The sequence below is a fragment of the Hesperophylax consimilis genome, chromosome 30 (genome assembly GCF_061612785.1).
Source record: "Hesperophylax consimilis isolate HC1 chromosome 30, BYU_Hcon_1.0, whole genome shotgun sequence".
Lineage (NCBI taxonomy): Eukaryota > Metazoa > Arthropoda > Insecta > Trichoptera > Limnephilidae > Hesperophylax > Hesperophylax consimilis.
Genome location: NC_142865.1, coordinates 6,621,938 through 6,646,529, shown reverse-complemented (window position 1 = coordinate 6,646,529; position 24,592 = coordinate 6,621,938). Strand labels below are relative to the sequence as shown.

At 34.1% G+C, this 24,592-nt stretch overlaps 1 protein-coding gene and 1 non-coding gene across 2 annotated transcripts in view; one reads left to right on the top strand and one right to left on the bottom strand.

Moving 5' to 3' along the window:
- Gmap (Golgi microtubule-associated protein) overlaps positions 1-24,592 on the bottom strand; it is a 147,371-nt gene that overhangs the window by 85,482 nt on the left and 37,297 nt on the right. The gene's annotated exons all lie outside the window — the stretch shown is intronic.
- On the top strand, positions 19,559-19,631 carry TRNAP-GGG (transfer RNA proline (anticodon GGG)). Its single transcript has one exon. It is a non-coding gene; the product is annotated as a tRNA-Pro (tRNA).

Below are 24,592 nucleotides of genomic sequence, written 5' to 3'. Positions count from 1 at the left end.
TTATTTTTACAACCACGATAAAGAAATACGTAGAAGAAAAAAATTTTAGTTCATATTTAAAAAAAAAATTATGTTAATTTTATGTTATTTAAAAAATTGTGTTTAAATTTGTTACATCCTATATCTACAAAAATTACTTAGTACCTGCTCGAAAGAGAAATTTCCAAATAATTAGCACTGAAGTTAGTGTGGATTTTAGAATGACGCGTTCTTAGCAAATAACAGATATCGGTCTCACGGCTAGTGGTACTGGAGGCTTTGAAGTTGGTTGAAATTGAAATTATTATTAATGTGACTGAAGTGGTTGGTCGGACGACCGTACGCGTTGGAGGCGCAACAACGACTGGGAATTGCAAACAGTATTCGAACGACACGAGGTGGTTGAATGGCTCGATTGGGAGCGAGATGGGTGTATGTTAAAAATTATGTTTTTGTGAGAACTGTTAGAAAACGATGAAAAATAAACAGTGGTTTATATTTCGTCATGTTTTACAGTTTACTAGCCCGGAGTTGCTCGGCTTTTATCTACTCCCTACAAATATAATAAGCATGTATTATATATACATATTAACAATTTGGAAGAAATTTAAAAAATCGGTTGCGTAGTTTAAAAGAAACAAACGCACAAACAGACAGAAGCGGATAGCGACTTTGTTTCATACTATTTAGAGATTTTTTTAGTTAGTAATCATTTAAGGCGAAGCTTAATGCCAAATCACTATTTTGATTAATTTTAATTAATTTATAATGAATTGGTGTACATTATGAATACCAAAAAAAATATGCAAACTACTACAAAAAATATTTTTTCAATAGAAATGTATGAACGCATAAAAAAACAACTTTTAAAAAATACAGTATTATAGCTAAGATTATCTGTGACAGTTTCACTTGATTAACTTTTTTGCTTTCTTATAAAATTATTTACAAAATAAGTAAAAACAAGTTTTTTGCTTGAAATCGAACGTTTCTAGACGCCGTTTGTCAAGCGATTTTAATGCCTATTACCTACGATATAAGGTACACCAAGAATATACACATTTTTGGCTTGTAGCTTCCTCTGAGGTGAACAACAAAAAATTAGGGTTGTGTGTATTGGTGTATATCTATGTAAACATTTCTGAACTTCCAATAGTGATTTTTTGTGTGTGATTACCGCAGAAGAATCCCTGTATTGAGCTAGTGAGATTGTGACATCCCCAATTGGGGTTTGTTGTGAAAATGGAGGTAGCGAAGAGGTGAAGGAGTTGGGGAAAGTACCTGGCTGTTCAGATCCGGCACCAAACCCGGCCAAAGAAATTTCAAGCGACGACGTTTCGATTCTGATTGGTGGTCTTTCATCAGAGCGATAATGAAAGTACGTAACACTCTAGCGAGAAAGGGACAGCAAGTATATGAGAATATGTACCGAATTTGAATATTCGATATTTTTTTGTCACGAGATTTATTTTAATAAAGCCGGGATCTTCCCTGATCGGTTCTTTGATATATTTCATAGAATCCATGAAATAGATCCGTGATAACAGGCATTTCTATGGAGTTGACAAGACTTTCAACTTTCGTTCTATAAATTGACCATAGAGACTTTTCTTTTTATTTTCAATGTTATTTATTTTCTGAAGTCAAATTACGTGTACAACTTTAAAACGAGTTGTTAGGAAGAAATGCATGTGTGGGATTATAATGTACTCGACCTATAATAATAATTATTCCTGAAGGGAGAAGTTTAACAATTGTATTTTTATTTACATGCCTATGATTACATGCCTCAAAACTTCGTCACGACTTGTCCATGATACCACACGGTAGAGCAGAGATTTTAACACAGCATAACATGACAAGAGGAATAGTGCTATCGAATGAAATAAAACAGTAGATATACGTACATTACTCTTTTATAACATTTTTGTATACATAACTTCCCAAATGTTGAGAATATTAAAATAAGACATCTTGGACTGTAAATGGACGATTATTCGGTCGTACAATACATTTCTGTATATATATATTAGATTCATACACTTAATTTTACCCTTTTGACTAAAATTTTTACTAACACTCTCAGATAGAAGATTCGTTTCCAAGTTTTATTTTTAACTCTTGACAGGCCAAGATGCCAAACAAGACGTCTGTAACCAAGTGGGTCTTCCGACGACCCCATGCATTTTACTGTCTTATGAGCTTTTAAACTAAAGAAATCCCAATTATTCTGCTAATGATCAATGGTAACTTATGTATTTGCGCGGAAATATGTAAAATACTAAAACGATATGTCAAATATTTAAGCTAATATAAGGAGGATAGTAATTTCGGGTACTATCTACTCCCCCACCTGGCTGCGGGAAAGTTAAAATTGTTAATGAAATTATAGACAGCCCTGATTTACCGAGCCTAATCACCTTCAACATACCAAATGGACTACTCTATCGAATTTTTTTTTAATTGCAACAGAAATAATACTACTCGCTTACACCTAGATTGCATTCAATACTTTCGTATAAATCGTAGATGTGTTCAACTGAAATATAGTTACAAGAAGGCTATAATAACATACCTCAATAATAATAATTAAGGTTAGCATAATACTATTCTTTTGCATTGGTTACACATAATTTTAATAGCAAATTTTACTGTAACACTACATTATTATGTATATCACGTGTTTGTAAAAGTCATTGATATAAATAAATAAATAAAAGTTGTTTATTTGCTAGCGAACTAACTCTTCTGCCAGACGCGCTTTATTAGTACTGATACGTGTTTGAGCTTTATTTGCATTTCTTAACTGGTTAACTTTTTACGTAACAATTCTTTTTGTAAAAATTGACTTGCGTTGACCTTCTTCCCAGGTACAGAATTATTATTTAATACCCATCAGTGGACATAACATTAAAATAATATTAAATTTCCAACGGTTGTGATGAATTTAGCTAAATAACGATTCAAATTTGATAAATTAAGAGGTAGGACAGTGGAGAGATCAAACAACACTTTTCCTTTTATACGATACAATACAATTGTCGGAGGCCAAAGCCGAAGATCTATGTCAACATTTTTAAAGATGTTAATTATTGATAACTGAAGGAAATACGAGTAATGTTGAAAATAGTTGTGAATTTTTTTTTTCTTAAATATATTTTTTGATGTGAATTGTTAGGAGTCAATGTGGGACTATAAGGCATCATAAATTAGGGTTTGTTGAAAGGCTGAAGGGAGTGGGGAGACGAAGGAGATGGATCTGGTTATCAAACATAGCTTAAGCAATTTAAAAAAAATTCTAAACGGTGGTTATTCCGTGGTTACGATTTTTGGCTACTAATCCGGAGGTTGCAGGTAAAAAATTTATTTGATTAATTAGTGACATTTAATAACTTATTTATTAAAAAAATGTACAGTATATTTGCGGCACGGATACTTTCAGTATCGCGCTGGTGAAGGACCACAATGCAGAATGGAAACTTTGCTTGAAATGGCTTTAGTAGATTTTGGTGACTAGATCTGAATAACTCCCCCACCTTCCTCTTGCTCATTTATATTCTTTCCCCACTAACTTCAGCCTCATACAAGTAGCATACCCCTATTTGTTCCTATTTGTACCCCTATTCTCACTAGCTTAAGAATGTTGGAGTGTAGTTCACATAAAATAATAATTATCATGTTGTTAAGAGAGGAAACACAGAGGCCGGTAAATCACCATCATTCCACAGTAGATTGTTTAACTCAAGAACGAGTCATAAAAACGACCCGTTCTCATGTGATTGTGTGTACGAATTTTAAATAGACGCTAGTTCCTCGGAGCATTGAGAAACTAAATTTAAGAGGAAGCTACAAGCCAAAAATGTGTATATTCTGGGTATACCTTATATTGTAGGTAATAGGCAGTAAAATCGCTTGACAAACGGATTCTAGAAACGTTCGATTTCAAGCACAAAACTGGTTTTTATTTATTTTGTACATAATTTTACTAGAAAGCAAAAAAGTTAATCAAGTGAAACTGTCACAGATAATCTTAGCTATAATACTGTATTTTTTAAAAGTTGATTTCTTTACGCGTTCATACATTTCTATTGGAAACATATTTTTTTTAGTAGTTTACATTTATATTTTTTATCGAGTAATTTATTATTTTATTTGAATTTTACTCAAGCGAAACGATAGGAAAACCTTCAATTTATCTAAAGCATATTTTTTGGTTTACATAATGTACACAATTCGTTATAAGGATTAATTGAAATAGTGATTTAGCATTAAACTTCGCCTTAAAGGTAACAAGGGTTAACTATAAATAGTATAAAATAAAGTAGCTATCCGCGTCTGCCTATTTGTGCGTTTAGTTCTTCTAAACTACGCAACGGATTTTGATAGGATTTTCACTATCATTTAGAGAATTTCTTCCTGAAGGTTTATGTATATAATACATGCATATTATATTTGTATAAAGTAGAGAAAATTCGATGTTTTGTAATCAAGTCGTACAAATATATATTTTCGGGCGCTTACATTGCTAACGCTGGCTAAACCTTGTGAGATACATCAAAACAATGTACTTCGGAATTGTACATCTTAAAAAGGTCTACATGACATATGTCTATCTCCCAGTAATGCAGGATACACGTCAGCTAGTATATATATACGTAAAAGGCTTTGTTGATATGTGTCAGGTAATTAGGGTGTATTGGTAAGAAGGTACTTGTGGTTTTATCAAAAGACAATAGGTTATAACCGTAAATATAAATAAGCTGTGAGCGAAAAATGTCGACTAATCTAACAAGGAAACTGATAAGCTAATTGTTCACAAACAATGAATAATTCACATAAAGTGCCGTGAAATTTCCTTCATTGGAGGTTAAAACGCACCTATGTTTATGCCCAACTTTCATAGAAAGGAAATACGCGGAAAGGACATCCTTCGACATGGTAACTCGAAAAATCTTCTCTGGGCTCAAATGTCCTGAAAGAATCCAGTTCAAGCTCTGCAGGATGGTATTTAAGGCGATGCACTACGTCGTGTAATATTTTAAATTGAGCCGCTATCAATAACAAACCTTACGTAGATGGCGATAAGGTTTAAATTCCCGCTTAACACCATCCGCCTGTTTTGATTTATGCAAGAAAAAAACATGGCCAAAAAGTGCCATTTATTTTATTTTGTGGATGTTCAGGCATAAATATTTAATTTTTTTTCCGATCATTTTATAAATAACTTAATTTGCCACAATATACAATAAAATCATAGCCGAAAATGGGTTCGTAAGTAGGAGATTTTGAACTTTAAAGCAGTTTTCATAGGCACATAAATTACTTTTTTCTGGGCTTATAAAAAGACTTATCTAAAAAATACGCGATTATTTCAAAGGCCAAGATGTATTCTACTCGCAGTATTTAATTAAAGCATCTGAAACATTTCTAGGCGACCAAATTTTCAAACCAAAAACACGTGATTTTGCATTACTCCGTATGGCATCGCCTTAAGGCGACAAAACACTTTAATTATCATTATCTCTATATGTTACTAAGAAAAGAAGACAATAAATCATTATTATTATTATTAAAAAAATAACGGGGGTTTGCTCGACGCTCACATTTAATTATTTCTGATGAACGTTTTACTAACATTTCCAATGTTTCTAGAGGGATACCTACGGATGTAAGTTGTTTATATTTAAGATTAATAAAAAAAAGGCCTTACCATTAAAATATTTTGTGTATAACGGTTTGAAAATATTATAAAACGATTTAAACTATAAAATTAACGCTAAGCACCAGATTTTATTTTTTTATACGATGAATTAGTAATTTCCCTAGGTATCCCTCTAGAAACATTAGAGATTTTAGTAATACGTTCGTCAGAAATAATAATTAAAATAAAAACCACAGAAACAAGGCAAATTCAACCTTGGGTCTGTCCAATACACAAGGGGCGCGAGTCGTATATTTTTGTGCACGGCTGCTTCACTTACGTCGTTAAGATTCTGGCTATATTTTGCGTACTATTGCGTACATAGTAACACAAGTTGACTTATATGGTTGTATCTACTATGTGTAACGTTTACCGCATTGTCGTTAAATACGTGATATACGATATAACTTTAGGACAACCATTGTTTTTTTTATGACAACTCAGTCATAAATAATAATGTTACAGGTGGTCAATTTTTCATACATTTTTATTTATTTTTTTAAAGTGAAACCGCACAAGATTCCCAACTGCTCCCAACCGTCTGGAGCCAGTGACATCATTGCATCCCCAATCGGGGTATGTTGTGAGAAGGAGATGGGGAAGAGGAAGGTGGGGAGGTACCTGGCTATTCAGATCTGGTCACCAAAACATGGCCAAAGCCATTTCAAGCAACGTTTCGATTCTAAATGGTGGTCTTATACAAGGGCGATGCTGAGAGTATCTTCCTCTTTGGATCGAATTATTTTTAATTAATTAAACATAAAATGAATTGCGCCAGCTGGGATTTGAGCGTACGACTTCTGGATTCATAGTCCAGGGACTGAATCAGCCGGCCACTTACAAATCCTTCCCGAGGCTATATCTAATCCCAACGGTTGGAAAAATCTAGATATTAGCGGACTTTATACGTACGCTTCGGAACCAGCGTTCCGCGCGCCGCTCCAGCTTAAGTTCCACAATGGACTGGGTTATAGTAGTCCTAGAGAGGTCGCACGTGACATCATTCGTATCTTCTGTCTTTTTCGTTTTCATGCAAGGCATGTGAGAAGGAAGAGGACGATCGTCGATGACACACGATCTCTCCCCGCACGGAGAAAACTAATATATTTAAAATATTGCCAATGTATTAAAAATCTGGTTAAATTATTCACATTCCTGTAAAAAACGGGACTGCAGGCATTTAACAAATGAATTGACATGTTTCCTACTAAACTGTCGGTATATAATATGCTATGGGGATGTCAGAATACGTGTTCATAAAAATTCCGATATTTTCGCATTTCGTCATTATATTCATTAAGAAACGCACACCTGAATAAACACGTTTTTAGATATTTACTGAAAGGACTAATATTTTACTAAGAAATGGCTTGCAATCATGTTTTTAACAGAATTTCAATAAATCACAGCCTTACTAATTTTTCTTCGTATTTATCCAACTTTAAGAGGAAGCTACAAGCCAAAAATGTGTATATTCTTGGTATACCTTATACAGTAGGTAATAGGCATTAAAATCGCTTGACAAACGGAGTCTAGAAACGTTCGATTTTAAGCACAAAACTGGTTTTTATTTATTTTGTAAATAATTTTATAAGAAAGCAAAAAAGGTAATCAAGTGAAACTGTCACAGATAATCTTAGCTATAATACTGTATTTTTTAAAGTTGTTTCCTTTACGCGTTCATACATTTCTACTGAAAATATAATATGTGTTTAATAGTTTACATTTATATTTTTTATTGAGTAATTTATTTCTTATTTGTTTTCTACTCAAGCGAAACTATAGGAAAACCTATATGTCAATTTATCTAAAGCATATTTTTTGGTAATCATAATGTACACCATTCGTTATAAAGATTAATCAAAATAGTGATTTAGCACTAAGCTTCGCTTTAACAGATTTAATTTTTCTGCACGGGCGGTCAGAAGCGGCGCGCAGAGCGCTCGTTCCGAAGCGTACGTGTAAGAGAACTTATTGGATCAAATCTTCTTAAATGTGTCATTATCATTCAATTTACTTTCCCGTGTCACAATATAATACAGTTATCCTCGACTCGGATGGTTTGTGTTTAGTGTGAAAGCAACTGCTAACAGATTGTTTCAAATTCCGACTGTGTTCTCGATGTTTGTTTGCCGAATAAATTCCGACGAAATCTGGGCGAAGGATGTTTACGCTGCGTTGTGTACCAACAATTTATTTTGTCGGTCGAATAAAACGCCTTTGAATATAGGGGTTAGTAATGTACGGTTGTGAGGAGCAACAAACTCGGAAGAAAATTGAAATTTAACCATAAACCATCCCTAAAAACAGCTGTTTCGCCTTCTGTCATTGTCAAACTGTAAAGCTATCTAATACCAACTAGAACTACTCGATCGAAAATTATTTTTAAGGCGATGCACTACGTCGTGTAATATTTTAAATTGAGCCGCTATCAATAACAACCCTTACGTAGATGGCGATAAGGTTAAATTCCCGCTCAACACCATCCGCCTGTTTAGATTTATGCAAGAAAAAAACATGGCCAAAAAGTGCCTTTTATTTTATTTTGTGGATGTTCAGCAAAAATATTTAATTTTTTTCCGATCATTTTATAAATAACTTAATTTTCCACATTATACAATAAAATTATAACCTAAAATGGGTTGGTAAGTAGGAGATTTTGAACTTTAAAGCAGTTTTCATAGGCCTTATACATAATTTTTTTCTGGGCTTATAAAGACTTATCAAAAAAATACTCGATTATTTCAAAGGCCAAGATGTATTCTACTCGCAGTATTTAATTAAAGCATCTGAAACATTTCTAGGCGACCAAATTTTCAAACCAAAAACACATGATTTTGCATTACTACGTATGGCATCGCCTCGCAAAAATAATATCAGGACTAATTCATTTAGATACTCGATTGTACCTAGATCGCATGCAGTTGGCAATACTTTCGGAAAAATCGTAGATGTGTTCAACTACACTGAATATAGTTTTAAGAAGGCTATAATAACATATCTCAGTAATAATTACAATTAAGGTTAGCACAATACTTTTCTTCTGCATGAGTTCTATTTAATTTTGAAATAAAATTTAATTTTTGATTATTGTTGCGTAAAATTATTATGTCCATATTATCACATCTGGACGCGGTGGACTCTCTCCCTGCAGCAGCTGGTCCAGTTTCTTCACCACCTAGGATTCTTGCTGCAGAGTCTCCATCTTCTATCTTCGTCGAACGTCACATCGGTGCTGCCAAGGTCTGGTATCTGTGAGAGGATAATGTGTCGCTTTATTAGCAGCAGACACATACCTGGACGGATGACGAACCTCGTGCTGGCACTGTTGGTGGACTCTCTCGCTGCAGCAGCTGGTCCAGTTTCTTCACCACCTAGGATTCTTGCTGCAGAGTCTCCATCTTCTATCTTCGTCGAACGTCACATCGGTGCTGCCAAGGTCTGGTATCTGTGAGAGGATAATGTGTCGCTTTATTAGCAGCAGACACATACCTGGACGGATGACGAACCTCGTGTTTGCACTGTTGGTGGACTCTCTCGCTGCAGCAGCTGGTCCAGTTTCTTCACCACCTATGATTCTTGTTGCAGAGTCTCCATCTTCTATCTTTATGTCACCTGTTCCTGTTCTTCATTTTACGTTACTTAACTTATTTTGGTAATATTTATATATTTTTTTAATACCTGCATCAACTGTAAAGCGCCCCTGAGGTGATAACTCACAAAAGCGGTGCTATAAAAATTGTTCAATATTTATTTTATTTATTTATTTTGTAAAAGTCACAATTTGGGAGGCGGGTTTGGGTACCGCCGCCCCGGGACCTATTTATTAAAAAACCAACACCTCTGATATAAGTCACCCCAAGTGGTTCGTTACGTTTGGTGATTTAGCAGGAGTGACCGGGTTCACCAGCCCACCAGATACCCTTTGACCTCTCCGACTGGTCTCTCGGCACAACGCCTTGCAACGCAGCGGGAGGGATAGACCATTCGTCCGTCACTCCTCGAGACACTGATACCTAGATTCCTACCTATCTCTCACACCTTTTTCCTTCCCAGAACCTCCTCTCATTTCTTTCCTTAAAAAGACCCTCCACACAGCATCCCCTAAGATGACATAGACCCTGAGGGAAATAGACCCTGTGTGGGGTTAATGTTGAAAAAATGCCATATGGGCGGATAATACATAATAATCCACAGAATTTTTGAAGTGAAACTTCTTTACGCGCGTTATGCATTTTCGAGGACCGGAGTAAAACCGACTCATGACCGTCACGAAAAACCGTGATCATTTGGTGGTGGGGGTACGGGACCCCCACCACCGCTCACCGTTCACTGTCGCTCTCTCACCGTAGTCGCTTACTGAGGTGAGGGAGCCACTGACGAACGTTCTCTCTCACTCTTCTCTCTTTTCCTCTCTCTCTAGCCAACGACGCCACGCCAGGCATCAGCTGCTTGCTTCGTGCGCGGTGAGTGTAATTCGAGTGAAATACGAAATTGATGGTGGTTTATTCGAAATGAAAAGAGAGAAAGAATAATATTTTATTTGAAATGAAAAGAGAGAGAGAAGAATACTAAAAGTTTCACTTCTGTCGTGCGTAGGCTTGCCACACATTGTATTTTTTTTTTAATAATTGGAGGCCATGTGAACTTATAGCACCGGAAGGAAAAATATAAGAAGGATTATTAATAAATAAATAAACCATGTGTAGGAATTCGAAACGAATTAACATTACACAATTGTACATGTTTTAACGTATAGAACGGAAGTGAAAAGGTGACGGGTTAGAACTCGGAATAGATTGTCACAAAGCAAACATTTTACAGGCGTTGTGGTGACATACAATTCCGGTGAAAACGTCTCATTCGTATAACGCACAGGCGAGGAACAAATAAAAAAAACGCCGCGAAAAAAATATTGATAATTTATTTACTTGTAAGAAACAAACAACATTTAAACCACGTTCCACGCTCACAGTGCGAAAATTTCATGGAAAACAAGCGAAAAAACGTGGACATTTTTTCATTAGAGCCTAAATAATAGTGTTAAAATTTCTTATTTTTGTGTGGTTTACAAAGCTTGCATATAAACACACTTCTATCTCTAATTACAACATTGATAACAATTTTCTTGAAACATTTACACCACGAATTAACTCTTGACAAGCCAAGATGCCAAACAAAACGTCTGTAACCAAGTGGGTCTTCCGACGACCCCATGCATTTTTCTGTCTTATTTTAAACTATAGAAATTCCAATTATTCAGTCAATGGTAACTTATGTATTTGCGTAGGAATACGTAAAATACTAAAATGATATGTCAAGTATTTAAGCAAATATAAGGAGGATAGTAATGTTGGGTACTACCTACTCCCCCACTTGGCTGCGGGATAGTTAAAGAATAAGGCATCACTTTTCAATCAAATCTTTTTTTCGTTAACCACATAAAGGAAATCTCTAACAAGGGCTTACAAATTTTTGGATTTGTAAATAGGTTAACTAGAAATTTCAACAATATTAAGTGTATAAAACTTTTATATTTTGTTTTTGTTATAAGTCAAGTTGAGTACAACTCTCCCGTCTGGAACCCACATTACAATATTCATGTACAAGCTATTGAAAGAATACAAAATAAATTCTTACGTTTTCTAAAAATGGGTATTCCAGCAATTTTGTTGAACTACAACACTCTCTTAAATGCAATGAATATGATTAAACTGTCTGACAGGATTATTTCTATATAAAATTCTAAATTATGCATTTGATAGTCAAGAATTGCTTGAATAATTATACCGAGTCAGTGGACGTCTTTAAGGCGAAGCTTAATGCTAAATCTAATGCTAAGTGTGTAAACCTTCAATCTTTTAAAAAGTACATCAAATCTTGGCTAAAAAACACTGAACTAGATATTTTTTTCTTATAAGTTTTAGCAAAGCTATCTGTAACATTTATATCCATGTATACATTATTTTTTATTATTTCACATACATACAAAACAGCGGATATATTTTATTGTTTGTAATGCTTTGTCTGCTAATTCACTTTTTAAGATGTCATCAAAAACTAGTATTTACCTTATTTTTTGTGTTATTTTAAAACTTTTACATGTTACATGATTTAGTTTCTTGTATAGCATCTCTACAGTAACTCTTTTAAAATAACTTAAATTTATATTTAATATTGTATCTTCACTTAAACCATAGAAATAAGATAAAAATACTTATAATACCCACACTCAGGCTTCGCCTTCGTGGGATTTTTTTTAATTATGTACATTTATTTCAATATTTTTTATACATTTTTCAATATTTTATGTAACCATGTATGAATAAAAAAAAAAAATTCAATAAAAAAAAATCACTATTTTGATTAATCTTTATAACGAATTGGTGTACATTATGGATACAAAAAAATATGCTTTAGTTAAATTGAAGGTTTTCCTATCGTTTCGCTTGAGTAGAAGACAAATAAAAAAATGAATTACTCAATAAAAAATATAAATGTAAATTACTAAAAAAATTTTTTTTCAATAGAAATGTAAAGCGTAAACGCGTAAAGGAAACAACTTTTAAAAAATACAGTATTATAGCTTAACTTAGTTTCACTTGATTAACTTTTTTGCTTTCTTATAAAATTATTTACAAAATAAATAAAAACCAGTTTCGTGCTTGAAATCGAACTTTTCTAGACTCCGTTTGTCAAGCGTTTTAATGCCTATTACCTACAATATAAGGTACACCAAGAATATACACATTTTTGGCTTGTAGCTTCCTCTTAATGTATCACTTAAAATACAAAGATTGTTGCTGTTTGATTGGCAGTTTAGTTATGTATAACAAGTATGTACTGTATTAATATATAATTTTTACTATTCACAATAAATTAACACACAATTATAATATCTTCCCACTCGGTCAACTGTTATATTTAAGATTTGAAATGTGAGGGTGGCCATTTTGTTATGCGATCACGTGAATCCTTATTATAATTTATTTGTTTGGTAATAGTTTCATTTTTGATTTTTATTAGGTCTTGTCAAGGGTCAGACAAACAGAAAAGTAGATATTATGTATGAGACGATGTATGATTGTTAATGAAGCGAGTATTACGTGTCTAAGAAGAGCTACAGAGGCGGTAAGTCCACTCTGCGTACCCCTGCAGCGAAACGGCTTGATGTTCACTTAGTTGACTAAGTACTGTTTAACTCGAGCGTTTTGCATTTCGTCTGTTAGTAAATTTATTTAAGCGTTCCGTTTCCGTTTCAAGATGGTGACTATTTTTTTTTAAAAATAAAATCGTCGTGTTTATTATACAAGGTGTATCGGCACGTACCCGACAAACTTTAACCAGCTTTTCCTTAGCACATTTGGAGTAAAAAATGTTAAGGAGTAACAAATACCTGGGAAATTTAATACCATGTTAACGGCAGAAGAAATGGTCGAAAACCAAATTACATCGATGCTGAACTATATAAAATAGCTAACAGTAAACAGACTTTTTGTGATATACAGGGTGTATCGGCACGTACCCGACAAACTTTAACCAGCTATTCCTTAGCACATTTGGTGTAAAAAATGTTATGGGCACTTTGCTGTCCGGTAACATTTTATTTCAATTAAAAACAAAAAATGATTAAAAAATCCACACTCCGTCACTGTCATTGGCATGTCATTTCTCGTGTTCAACAGCTGTTATTAGCAAGTGTGTCAAAAAGCGTGTTCGCTCTTTCATACACAATAAATAATAATAGCTAAAAATGAGATGAATGGTGCCATGCCATTTCGTTGTGATCGTAAAAGCGCGCTAATGTAGGTACGTACGTATATTATTCAACGAAACTCGAATAAAATATTGCCAGGTGGGTTTTCAAAGTTTGACAAAGGATAAAACAGTGGTGACATGTGGTGAAAATATGAATAATAAATTTTTAATTGAAAAAAAATGTTACCGGACAGCAAAGTGCACATAACATTTTTACTCCAAATGTGCTAAGGAATAGCTGGTTAAAGTTTGTCGGGTACGTGCCGATACACCCTGTATACATTTTTATCAAAATAATGGTACCTACCTGCCTGAAAAAGTTTGAAAAAAGGATTGTCATTGATTGAGATAGCGACGTTGCTTTAGACAAATGATTGCATTTAAAATATATTTTAAAAAATGCCTCAGGGGTAAGGCTCACGATTAGCAAGCTGTTGTGGCGTATTCATATCCTGGCGTGCGCAAGTAAATTTTATTTGATCAATTTGTGTCTTTTCAAAATTAAAAATAATATGTAGTATATTTGTGGCACTTTTCAGTGCGGAAGATACTCTCAGTATCGCCCTGGTGTAAGATCACCATTCAGAATTGAAACGTAGCTTGAAATGGCTTTGGTGACCAGGTCTGAATAGCCGGGGACTTCCTAACCTTCCTCTCTTCATCTCCTCACAACATACCTCAATCAAAGATGCCATAGTCTCAAAGGCTCCAGTTGAGACTCTTTGCGGTTTTTACACCTACTAGCTTGTTGTAACGGTGTTCCTTAAAAGAATATTCCACTACTGTAATTACATATCCTCACTTTGTATAGGCATTATCTGAATGTGCTTGCATAGGTACACGTTAGAGACCATTGACTTAAAATACACCGGAAAGACTACGAACCGTGGGTCCCGAACCGCTGACCCACAGTCGTATGGATGGGTGTTTACAGGAATAATGGACGCATTAGCATAACGAATTAACATGACCATTGTTGTAGGTGCCATAGCAGCCAGGGATGCGACCAAACATCCAAGTTTTATCACTTCGATGTTTAGAAGGTTCTTAGATGTTTTAATGCAAACTGTAACTACAGAACATAGATAAATATGGAATGGCGTGATATTGGACGATGTTTTTTAAAAATTTATTTTATAAATTTTAGGCATCATGTATTATGGTAATCTTACATGATTTATGTAAGAAAAACAATAATAAAACAGGAGGGAAAAGGAATTTGCTACCGTAAAACAAAAATTTAAAAATGCATATTATTATAGAAACCTTATTAGAAATAAAAAATAAAGATAAAACTGATAAAATTTTTGGACGTACTTATCTAGAAATGTACCTATTTAAGGTCACATTTGAATTTAGCGATATAAATTTTTTTTTTTTTTTTTTAAAGAAAGACAAACATTCTCAGGTTACGAATAACCCAACAATGTTTGAAAATCTCCTACTACCACCACAGAAAGCCGAAAATGTTGCTTGTGTTGTGATGGAGGACCAGCCGAGGAATCGAACACGCGACGCTCGGGTGAGACCCAAGCGCTATGCCCACTCAACCACTGACCGGTCAAATGATTGAGTTAAAACTTTTTTTTAAGTAAGTAGGTTTAGTAGATCAACTTATTTAATTATTTCTAACACAAATGGAAAATGTTGCTTGTGCAATCATTGCGGCACTCCATCAACTAACGAAATAACCCATTTTTATTTTTAATATTATTACAAGTTAATTTTTTAAAAAATATAAGTAAAATTAAAATTAAACGGTTTTCTTAAATTAAATAATGATTTGAACCAATTATTTAAAAAAAGAGGTAATTACAAAATCAACCAATATCATTCTATTTTTTAATATTTAAAAATAAATATTTTTTTGGTTTGACTGAGGATTGAATGTTCCTCCCCAAGGACTCACTCTTAACTGCAGTGACATTTTAAAATGTATTTTAAGACTAAAAAAATGGTTTGACCGAATATTGAATCTTCCTACCCAGAAGCTGGAGTCAACAACTCTATCTACCTCGACAAATATCGATCGGGTGGGACCGACATTTATTTCGTATATTAACTGCTGTAATGTAAACCGATTTCAGAGAAATGCGTGTATTTCCATGTCCGCGTGCTTGTACGTGATTACCACCAAATTGACAAAATACCATCGACAACGAGTATGTCTGTCGAGTTTCAGACCGACCGGATGTCGTGAAATGGGTTAATTAATGGAAAACAAAAATAGAAATTCAAAAAGATATTGAAAGATATTTTTTTTGGTTTAATTATGTATATCCTATTTCTTATACTTGCTTTTTTTTATTAGATACATAGCATTTTTATACTACATAAATGATAATATTATAAAGGAGTTCTGTTTAAAAAAAGCCTATTTATTTACAGTATTTTCCCAGAAATTACAATTGTAATTTGACGAAACGAAATAAATGATGTTCGATGTTTCAACAAATAAATTTTTCACAATATTCGACGTGTGATTTTATCAGTACGATGGTTAACAAAAAATTCAACCCTATTCATTACAAAAACAGTAGCATACATAACTTACATGTATATAAAACATCAAAAAAAGAACTCCTTTTTAAACCCAGAACAAATAAGAAAAATTTAAAAAAAGAACGGATGCTATATTTAATTCTTACCCTAATAAGGGCATTATTTTTTTTAAAATACAGATTAAATACGACGATTTTAAACAAGAACAAAAAACTTTAAACGGCTGGAATAGTGATTTAACGTCAAATTTAACAAAATTATAACACAGTTCTAAAAAAGGTCTGAATATATTAATAAAAAACTTACCTCTTAAAATGCTCGTCTTCGGCAGGATGTTTTTTCACTTTTTAAATGTATACCGATTTATATAAGTTTTAAAATACATAATGCAAAGATTTTTTTTACTGAACAATAGAAAATTAGTAAAATAAAAAGATGTATTATGTAAAATATGTGAATTTATAAAACACGGGACACAATGCGTGTCAAAATGCAGTACGTATAATTCTAGAACCTTCCAAATGGTTTCGAGACCTTTTATATGATTTTAATGGATCAATACTTTTATCTTTTGTTCTACAGATTGATTAGGTAACCCTAGTTACGATTAAACCTTTTTTGTTATGTTATCATCAGTTAGAAAAAGGCTTAGAATATGACAGGAGGGCCCTGCGATGACAAAACTTAACGATAAAATAAATAAAATTCTTATTCTTTAAAAATATATTTTATAGAAACTATTTTCCTCAGGGCACTCTGAGTGGAGAAAATATATTTTAAATAACCAAACCCCTTCAAAATACCTATATATATCTAGGTGTAAGTTACTTTAACAACCTTTATTTAAATCTAAAAATACATATCTATTTCTAGGTATAACATAATTTAACAACCTTCCTTTAAATCTAAAAATATCTATCTATATTTAGGTATAACTTACTTTAACAACCTTTCTTTAAGTCTAAAAATACCTATCTCTATCTAGGTATAAATTAACAACCTTCTTTTAAATCTAAAAATACCTATCTATATCTAGGTATAACTTACTTTAACAACCTTCCTTTAAATCTAAAAATACCTATCTCTATCAAGGTATAACTAACTTTAATAACCTTCATTTAAATCTAACAATACCTATCTCAATCTAGGTATAACTTACTTTAACAACCTTCCTTTAAATCTAAAAATACCTATCTATCAAGGTATAACTAACTTTAATAACCTTAATTTAAATCTAACAATACCTATCTCTATCTAGGTATAACTTACTTTAACAACCTTAATAATAATAATAATAATTGGATGACTTGTATAGCGCCGTTTTTGTGCAAAATCACCTCAAGGGCGCTGTTCCTTTAAATCTAAAAATTTCTATCTCTATCTAGATATAACTAACTTTAATAACCTTCCTTTAAATCTAAAAATATACCATTCAAAAATACTGAATCCTCTACCAAGGATTACCATATCTTCATCAAACAAGGTCAAATCACAGCGATATAAAAAAATATTCCAGTTCATAAAACCACATTCGGATAAAGAAATTATATTTATTTTGCGACGAAACTCCACAACATCCTTCCCCCTGATATAAAGCGAATAGAAAATTTGAATGATTACAAATCAAGAATAAAAATCTGGCTGAAAGAAATTAATGGAAACACTCTTTAAAAAAACATTAAAAACGACATAGAAAACTAATAAAACAGAAATGAATAACTTTAGTCCGCCTCAGCACAGGTCACCCTAGTGAGAGACTAATGTAGTGTGGCTTTATTTTTCTATACATTCTATGTTGCTGACGGTTTCACCTCTTCCTCGCACTCCATAAATGCTGGCGTCCCACAGGGATCGGTTCTGTCTCCGACTTTGTTTTTGTTGCACATCAATGACCTTTTGACATGTGCACCGATTCATTGTTACGCGGATGACAGTACAGTTCATGATAGCTTTTTGTTTGACAAGCCCCCAAAGGGCACACAAACTCCAACGGCTCGGAGGGCTTTGAAGCAGAGAATGGACGGTTATCTCGAGAGTATTTCCTCCTGGGGTAAAAATAATCTCGTCGAATTTAATGTTTCAAAGACCCAATCCTGTCTGATTACGTCTAAAAGGGATCCAAATGATAATCTAGTCTCCTTCAACGGAAGCAATCTTCCGAACAGGCCTTCCATTGATATGCTTGGTGTAACTATAAGTGACCAGCTCAGGTACGGGGGCTCCATCGAAGCTAGAGTAAAGTTGGCCTCTCAGAAGCTGGGCGTACTGTACAGGGCCCGCAGATACTTTAATAGTACACAACTGCTCACCCTGTACAAATCGCAAGTGCGCCCTACTGTCGAATTTGGCAGCCATCTCTGGTCTGGAGCCCCAAAATACCTGAAAAAAACCCTTGACTCTGTGCAGAAACGGGCGGTCCGTTTGATAGATTCCCCAATCTTAACAAACGGACTGCAATCTTTAGAGCACAGGCGTCAGGTAGGTATGCTGTCCTTGTTCTATCGGTATTACAATGGAAGATGCTCTGAGGAACTAGCGTCATTGATCCCTTCGGCACCGGTGCGTAGTCGGGATACACGCCAAACGCGCGCCCAACATTTGTACACAGTTGACACTTGTCACATGAGAACGGGTCGCTTCTATGATTCGTTCTTAAGTTCAACAGCTCGGCTGTGGAACGAACTGCCGGCCTCTGTGTTTCCTCCCTCCTACAACATGGGACTCTTCAAGACCCATGTTCACTCCTTCCTCTCCACAAAAAGACCCTCCACACAGCATCCCCAAAGATGACATAGGCCCTGAGGGAAATTATTTTCTTCAGGGCCTCCTGTGTGGAGTAAATATAAAAAAAAAAAAAAAAAAAAAAAATACAAATCTACAGTTTTATTTCGAGATTGATGAAATTTTGCACACTTGATCTTTAAGCAATATTCTAGGCGTCGCGACACCTAGCTGCCGGTGTGGCTTTATTTTTCTATACAAATCTACAGTTTTATTTCGAGATTGATGAAATTTCGCACGCTTGGTCACTATCTTCACGATATTTATAAAAACCAACCCGTCCCTTTCCCCACCCCTTAAAGCAGAATTTTGATACTTCTTGATGAAATTTTGCACACTTGACTTTCAATACAAGAGGAAGGTCACTGCCTACGTCTGATTTCGAAAGACTCTAATGCCGGGGACATCAGCTATTAATATAATAAATACTAATTTAATTCTCGTCAATCGCTTTCTGAAAGGGTCACCTTGCATTAACAAAATCAATGGTTGGTATTTGGAATCATCCAAATAAATGTATATAAAATCCACCGACGTAAGGGTGGGTGGATGATTAAAAAATAGGGTTTATGTTATCACAGATAATATCATTTTTTAAAAGTGTTGTCCTTTGTCACTATTCCATTTCGTAGTGTAAGCATGTACACCATGATTAGAATAAAAAATAGTTAAATGCAGATTGGTAGACAATTTCAGTATTGCTCTGGTGAGTAGTTTTGTGTAACTACCTTAAACAAGATGCACTACAAATTTCCGGCCATATCACTAAATATATTTGTCCCAAACATAGACAAAACTAAAGATGGTTGTTTGAATTATTTGGCGGGTTGGAAATAAGCCGACGTGGCTCAGTGGTCCAGAGCGTCTGACCGGGCATCAGAAGGCGCTGGTTCAATTCCCGTCGGCGGCATTTATTTTTACTAGGGAGATAATTATAATTTGTATTGATATTGCAGGCGACTAATTATTGCTTATAATAATTTATTATCCAAACATAGACATGCAAATTGATAAACCAGCCAATCAGAGAAGGGGGCACACATACCAAGTCGCGCGGAGCGTGGGAGGCGGCAAGACTGTATTCTTTTCTGTGATTTGTCAATAAATAAATCTGACAGCAACAGGCAACTCGCATTGCAATATCACTATTCAGTCCTCAAAAATAAAATCTGCTTACGAATAACCAGTCCTTTTTACAATAGTGCGCAAATTACTGGCTATGTAAAAACATTACTACAAATCACAAGACTTGTTTCCAAAATTTAATACTTTGTTACACTATTTAGATAGGCAAAAATGTGTTATAATTTACCTACCTCACTTATTTTCAGTGTTACTGCGCCAGCCGGTTCGTTTGTAAACGAACATTCAGATCGTCTGCAGAAAAGTTCCCCAATGTACCGCGCAGCAAACCTTTGCCATACTTTAGACTTACTTTTCTGCGCAGGGTCTGGCTAAGGCGATGCCATACGTAGTAATGCAAAATCATGTGTTTTTGGTTTGAAAATTTGGTCGCCTAGAAATGTTTCAGATGCTTTAATTAAATACTGCAAGTAGAATACACCTCGGCCTTTGAAATTATCGAGTATTTTTTTAGATAAGTCTTTTTATAAGCCCAGAAAAAAATAATGTACAAGTCCTATGAAAACTGCTTTAAAGTTCAAAATCTCCTACTTACGAACCCATTTTCGGTTATAATTTTATTGTATAATGTGGCAAATGAAGTTATTTATAAAATGATCGGAAAAAATTTAAATATTTATGCCTGAACATCCACAAAATAAAATAAAAGGCACTTTTTGGCCATGTTTTTTTCTTGCATAAATCAAAACAGGCAGATGGTGTTAAGCGGGAATTTAAACCTTATCGCCATCTACGTAAGGGTTGTTATTGAGAGCGACTCAATTTAAAATATTACACGATGTAGTGCATCGCCTTAAAGCATTCTCGAAGCCTCCTGGTGCCAAATATATGGTCACGTGGTTTACCTACAGCTCGTCGAAATGGTATCCAAATTTCATGTCAGGACAGTCTATAAATTTGGATATCTATGGTCCAAACTGTTTATATTTGTATTACTACAAGTCTTTTTGAGGTGGTTAGCCGTACAAAATAACAGCAACAGAAACCTTTAAACAGTTCGAAGTTACAAGTATACACAAAACCTACGCGGGGAAGGAGCGAGAGAGTCCTGCTGAAGAGGTAAAAGGGTATCCTTCAATCGTTTTTACACAGTTAGCAATTTGAGCACCATTGTGAAAAGGACTATTAATTCAACAGATTTTATTTTCGAGGACTGAACAGTGATATTGCAATTTTGGTGTTTCTTTATTCATAAAAATTGAAATGATTACAGTTTTCCATTTTCTACAGCCACCATACTAGGCACATGCCCGTATTATGGTAGCCATATTTCTTTAGATTACAATGTTAAGATGTTAGGATATACAGAAATAAGAGAGAGAAAAAAAGATATAAAAAATAAAAATAAGAAGAAAACATATGAATAGAATGGAATAAAAGAGCAGTTAATATAATTTAATGACACGAGACATTCTTTGCAATAGTTCCTTCCCTTTACTAATAGCCAATTCTGTATATTTTTTATATAAAGATGTTCAGTTTCCGATTTTCTGGTATTGAGTGAATTGAATATCTTGTGAGCAATATAGGGGAATTGTCGCTGGGAAAATGCTGTTTTTGTTGGAGGAATTACACATTTTAGGTGTGACGAGTAAGGCGTACAAATATTTTGTGGTGTTTTTTTGATGATATTTTTTTTCCATATGTACAGGGTTTTCCAATAAGAGGTGTTATTTTGATATCCAACCGTAAAAGATCAATGGTTTCGTTGCTTGTGTGGCACGTAGCGCCGTCTTGTAGAAAGTAAACGTTGTCCAGATCAATACCATCCAATTCCAGCCATAAAAAATCATTAATCATCTCTCGATAGCGCAATCCATTCACCGTAACTGTTGCTCCAGCCTCATTTTTGAAAAAGTAAGGTCCAATGATTCCGCCGGACCATAAACCGAACCAAACAGTCACACGTTGAGGATAGAGAGGCTTTTCAACAATAACTCTTGGGTTTTCCGAGCCCCAGATGCTACAATTTTGCTTGTTGACGAAGCCACCGAGGTGAAAATGGGCCTCATCACTCAAGATGATTTTCATTTGATTCACTCAAGTGAATTTTAATAGTTTTAATGCGTTGTTGAAGCGTGTATCGTTCCATTTTTATTAATGGCGTAGTTTCTACTTGTCAAATGTCAAAAAATGACAGCTTCAAAAGTAACATCTACCGAAATAGCGGGCTATTCTAAATAACACCTCTTATTGGAAAACTCTGTATAATTGACATATATCTAGGCAATGCGAGTTGCGTTTTGCTGTCAGATTCATTTATTGACAAATCATGAGACGGTCATGAAAGATGCCTTTATGACTTTATTGAGATGATGAACAAGCATATTTTTGGTGTGAGGACCTGATGTTGCTGGCCTCTTTATGAGGATGTGATGCTGCTGAGATTGCAATAATACATTTGAATTTCTATGAACCACCTTAACCTTGCAGAACACTGGATTCATAACAGTTCCTTTTCTGAAATTACAAAATATTTTTCTTCTTCAGTGGGTGATTTTTGAATGAAAAAATGAATGAAGCTACAATATCTCTGGGGATATAAGCACCATAATGCTTGTTAGTACTTATACAGCGGCTTATCACTGATCAAATATTGGATCCCGATAAAGTTTATTGACAGAGCCATATTGTAAATTCAACCATGGATAAAAATTGAACGGTGGGAAGCTAGCACTCGATCGGTACATTTTCGAAAAAGCAAAAAAAAATATTGATAAAAACGATAAAACTGAATTGAATATTAATGCAACTCACAATTTAAGCGTTCAAAAAAGAAGAATATAACTCTGAAGATGGTTTGAAAGGGAGGTGATGTATAAATACAAAAAAATATTAAAAAAACATTTATAAATAATTCGACAGCGACAGTTGTGAAAATATTTAATAAAACAAGAGTAATTTAAGATAGAGCTTGACATTTGAGATCATTCGTAGCATTCAAAGAAACATTATGAATTTCTTAGGGTGTTAAATAAAAACAGAAGATTTTTTATAATTTTCGGAGCATACTTCGGGCAATTTTTTTTCTAGTTAGGGAGTTTATATAAAACATTTTACAACTCCCACCTTTTCACCTTCCTCTTTCCCATCTCCTTCCCCTCCCCAACACCTTTACCTTCACAAGATATTCCCCTAATTGAGGATGCAATAGTCTTACTGGCTCCAGACGGTTGGGAGCAGTTGGGAAACTTATATTTTATTTTATTTTATATTATAGAAACAAATAGTACACGATTTACAGAGATGAAACAATATACAGGAATAAGATACTTCATTTATTTATTTTAATAACAACGGTATAAAATATAACATATACAGTAAATTATAAACAGTGACATCAGAAAATATACAATTAACAGAAACTCTAGATGGATATAAAAAGTTAGAGATACAAGTACATGCAAAACTTATAGGTAGACTAGGTTAGATTAGTATTGATTGAAATATATGATAGTATAGATACATGATATAATATATTACAATAACTAAAATGTATACATTTATTTTCAGGTTTTGGTTGAAAGTAGGTACGTGTAAATCAAGCTGTTGTTTCACCGTATTGAATATTATTATTGACTCAAGTTTCCTCAGTTGCCCCACGAAGTTCATTTTATATACATATTTATTTGACTTTTTACGTAAGTATGAGTAGACTTACATTTTATTGGTCATGATTTAAAAGATATGATATTAAAGCCTTTTTGTACCTAGCTTCTGTGCAGTTAAACAGATCCGCTACATCTGCGTACCTATTACTAATTTCATGTAATCTAGGTACAAGCGAGTGTTTGAAATGTTCAGTCTTAGAATTTTTACAATTAAAGAGGGTTTTAGATCGAGTAGCTCTTATGGGTACATGAAATTCAATGAGGTTAATTAAATCAAGGCTGTCTACACTACCATTTACAATTTTGAACATAAATATTAAGTCGGATATAATTCTTCGATCTGAGAGTTTTACTTTTTTTTCATGTTTTTTCATGTACCATGTTGGGTACCTATGATATGTTTCCCTGTAATGTCTGCTAAGTGGTGTGTTTATTCCTTAATTACCAGGTGACGTGTATAGTATATAGGTGTGTGTGTGTGTGTGTAATGTATGTGTACGTGTGTGTGTGTGCGTGTATACGCATTGTACAGTTTAAATTATTGACATGATGCCACGTTTGAATTTGGGCAGTGAATCCGAAAAAATGTCAATATAAGAGTTAAGACAAAAATTATTTACAGTATGAGCTCGGTTAATTGTCGAATTAGATGCTGCATTTGTTTTATAATTAATCGTGTGGAATAGCACTGTATGTCGTGTACGCCTCAAAGGTATGTTAAAGTTAATAAGGGACAGAAGTTCGGTACAGTCGATGTTATTGTTTAAAATTCTGTGAATAAATATTGAGTCAGCTACTCTATTTACGTTGAAAGTTATTGTTGAATTAAACTTGTGCGGATTCACATTAAAATAATTAAATAAACTCGGCATATGAATGGAGATTATCTTTAAAAATAACTTAACACTGTTTTTAAAGAGAATATCCATTTTCAGGTCAACTTATATTCTGGTCGCTGAAATCGTGAAATGGCTTTAGCCGTGCTTGGTGACCAGATCTGAATCGCCGGGTTCTTCTCTTCCCCCATCGCCTTGATACTTTTATAACGTATAGCAGAAATCTCCGATGTTGCTCGGCTATTTGAAATCAGATGGAATCAGTAATTTTCCTCTTATTT